Source organism: Myotis myotis, unplaced genomic scaffold (assembly GCF_014108235.1).
Source record: "Myotis myotis isolate mMyoMyo1 unplaced genomic scaffold, mMyoMyo1.p scaffold_m19_p_1, whole genome shotgun sequence".
NCBI classification, from domain to species: domain Eukaryota; kingdom Metazoa; phylum Chordata; class Mammalia; order Chiroptera; family Vespertilionidae; genus Myotis; species Myotis myotis.
The window spans coordinates 101,167,140-101,170,964 of NW_023416313.1; the positions used below are offsets into that span (position 1 = coordinate 101,167,140).

General features: G+C 40.5%; 1 non-coding gene across 1 annotated transcript; it reads left to right on the plus strand.

Moving 5' to 3' along the window:
- The first annotated feature begins 442 nt into the window (after nt 1-442).
- Nucleotides 443-632, plus strand: LOC118660799. The gene has a single exon (XR_004969022.1). It is a non-coding gene; the product is annotated as a U2 spliceosomal RNA (small nuclear RNA).
- The last annotated feature ends 3,193 nt before the right edge of the window (nt 633-3,825 follow it).

A 3,825-nucleotide genomic window follows, 5' to 3' on the forward strand; every position in this document is an offset into this window, starting at 1 on the left:
AGGAGAGGGTTAGCTACATTAGATGCAGTGGACAAAAAAACTCTTTGAAGAAGTGACATTTAAGCTGTGACTAGAGTGATAAGGTGTAAAATAAACTGAGAAAGTTAATTAATGTGTCCAATATAAGAATACTGCAGCCCTGGCCAGTGTTTCTCAGTGGGAAAGAAGCTGTTCCAGGCACAGAGAACAGCAAATGCAAAGGGTCCAGTCACGGAAAGTCACAGAATGATCTAGAAAATGTCAGATCTATTGTGGCTGGAGCACTATATGTGAGAGACAGTATGGCAAGAGATAAAATTGGTGAGGTAGGCAGGGAATAGATCACTTGTGTCCTTGTAGTCTAGGGCCTTGCAATGCATGTGATGGTGTTTGAGTACAGTAGGAAGACAGGTTTTAAGCAAGGTCTAGTCATGTGGTATATATAATATAAAAAGTCCATATGATTGCTTCTCGGCCTTTTGGCTAAAATCAAGTGTAGTATCTGTTCTTATCAGTTTAATATCTGATATGTCCTCTATCTGAGGACAATATATTAAATGAATTTTTGGAGCAGGGCAATGGAATAGGAGCTTGCTCCGTCTACTCCATACGTTGATCTGTATTGCAGTACCTCCAGGAACCATGCACCAAAAAAAAAAAAAAATTCCATATGTAAATTCAGTATCCTCTTCTCCCGCTCCATATTGCTAGTTCTCTAAAGCTTCCTGCATCACTGAATAGCAGCAGCATCTAGCTGCTGTAAAGAGTGCAGGATTTTTAGCCTGGCCTGTTTGAATCCAGGCTCTACAACTCCCTAGCAAGGAGATCCTGAAAGTGTTATTTACTTTGATCTCTAATGTCTTCCCCTTGAAAATGGGAACGCTGGTAAGGATTACATTGTCTGGCATCTGGTATTTGAAACAAAGTAGCAGTGATAGTTATTTTCTTTAAATAGTGAAATGGAGTCCTTCGAGGTATTCCCGATTCATGTTCCTTACCTTACTTCTACACGGACTACCAAATCCTATTTTCATGGCTAGCAATGTAGAATGCAGAATCTGGTGCTCTCACTACAGGGCAAAAAATTTACAGGCTGAGCCACACACTAAAACATGGCATAAAACATGAGAGAAAATTTTGAGATTAGTCTTACTCTTCTTTCTTCCCAAATTGGCTCAACACTCTTGTTTCTAGTCTTTGAAGTAGCTAGGTTCATTGTGGCCAGGCTCTGAGTATAAGCCCTTGTCATAAGTGCAGACTTTCAGGAACCACCAGATAGTAAGTCCAGGCACTTACATCCAGTATTTTTTTTTTTTATTGTGTGCTATTCACAATAATAGTTCCCAAGGATTTTTGTCAAAAACCTGATGTAAATAGGGACACAGTAGGGCCCCATCTCTTGGAGATGTACAGTTGTGATGAACAGCTAAATCGCTATGAAAATCTGTTCAATGATGTTTAACTCAGCATTTCCAAACACATTTGACCATAGAACTCTCCCCCCGCCCCCCCCCACACACACAAAATACATATTAAAGCCTCCCCTCATTTTGGGGAACTCCATTTGAGCCTGATGTCGCATTCTCTTGATTTGCATCTCCCTCCTGTTATTCCAAGTGCTTTCAGTCTTGGTTAAGTAGCATAGGTTCTCAACCCTAGCTTTTCCTTAATCCTACCTGAATATGTTATTTCCATGTGTTCTGTTTACCTTTCCTTCCCTGCCACCGCCAGCCATGCCTTGTCTTTTTGTTCATGTCCTTTCTGGCCTCCAGGTTTATTGGTAACAATTTTTTTCAGTTTAGTAGTCATTCTCTAAATAAGCTCTTATTTTCTGGGTTACTATATGTAGTTTTTGTCATGTTTATTTATTGATACATATAGTTATTTATTGGTATATATATATATATATATATATATATATATATATATATATATAAAGTAGAACCTTGGTTCTCCAACTTGATTCATTTTGGAAGCCTGTTTGAGGAGCAATTTGCTAGAAAATGGAATAATTTCCCCCCATTAGAAATAATGTAAATTCAGTGAATCCATTTTAGACCCCAAGGTCTAAAATGAATCCATTTTAAACCCCTGTTTTAACCTTTCTTATATAACCTTAAGCTTTCTTAGATGTCTAATATGCTGCTTAATCTATAAATTTAGGTTAAACACTTTAAAAACAAAAAGGACATGAAATGTAAATGAAAATTTAACAAAAATGAAATAAAATGTACAGTAAAAAATGAAAATTTACATACAACTAGAACTTTCCTTTCACGTTGAGACCTTGGAGGACTGAATGTGGAGAGGAGGGATGGGGGGATGGAGAGATGAGGGATGTTATTATTTGGAAGGGGAGTCCTCTTCGATAAAAACGTCAGGTAGCTGTTCTTCTCGGGTTCTTTCTCTCTTTTGACTCTTTGTTCCTCTAGAACTCGCTACAGGCCCCCTGGGCCTCTGTCTACCCAATGATGTTTGTTTTTGCCTGTGTTTTAACACTTGCCTGAAGTGAGACACAGCATTGTCATTGAACAAGTATATTGCACGGTTTGCTACTTCTTTGTCAGGGTGATATTTCTCAATAAAACTTGGCATTTCTCCCCATTTCCCAAGATTTCCCTTGATTAATGAAGTAGGATTATCTCCTCTTCCCTCTCCTCCTCTGAAGAGACTTCTTAGCTTCCACCTGTTGCTGCTCCCTCTGAAGGCCTTGGAGTTTCTTGGTGGTCAGCTCAGTGTTGTGGTCCTCCACCAACTCCCTGACATCATCATCATCATCTTCATTGTCCACTTCCAAGCCATGGACTCACCCAGAAACACAATATCCTCCACAATAGACACAGCTCAGCTTTCGGCAAAAGGCTCAGGCCACAATTTCTTCCAGGCTGATTGCATGGTCCTGGAATACACTTTTCCCTATGCTTTGTCTATGAGCCTCAAGCAGGTGAGGATATTAAATGTTCCTTCTAGAACTCCCTGAGCGTTAAAGTAGTGTCAGAGGTCACCCGAAAACACCTCTGAAACAGTGCCTTTGTGTAGAGTTTCTTAATATTAAAAATGACCTGCTGGTCCATGGGCTGGATGAGAGGAGTGGTGTTAGGTGGTAACAACCTCACAGTGATGACACTACTCCTGTACCAGCTCGGCCTCCAAGCCTGGAGGTGAGCAAGAGCATTGTCCATTGTAAGAAGTACCCTGAGTGGCATTCATTGTTCCCGAAGGTATTTCTTCTCACTTGGGACAAACAGTTCATGAATCTACTCAATTAAAAATTGCCTAGTTATCCAAGCTTTGATATTAGCCCTCCACATCACAGTGAACTTGCTTTTCATGACACTATTTTTCTTGGAAACTTATGGATTTTCAGAATGGTAGATGAGTAGAGGCTTCAATTTAAAGTCCCCACTCACATTCCCACACAACAATGACATTAGCCCGTCCTCCACTGGCTTGTGACCCAGCAATGACTTCTTCTGTGTGAAGTCATTGCCATTTGGTCCTCTTTGCCATTTCCTTACAGAAGAGGCCTGTCTCATCACAATTGAGCACTTGTTGGGAACAAATCCTTCGGCCTCTACATATTCTTGAAATTCTATCATGAAAATATCAGCAGCTACTTTGTTAGAGCTGGCAGCCTCCCCAAGCCTCACTACACTATGAATGCCACGTCTCTTCTGAAAGTTATCGAACCAGCCCCTGCTAGCCTTAAACGAATCACCTTCAGCACTCGTTCCAGGGCTGTCTTTCAGGAGGTCGGAATGCAGCATCTCCGCTTTTTCACAAATCATTGCCTCTGAATGCGGTCACCAGCAACATGCTTTTCATTTATCCAAATCAACAATTTTT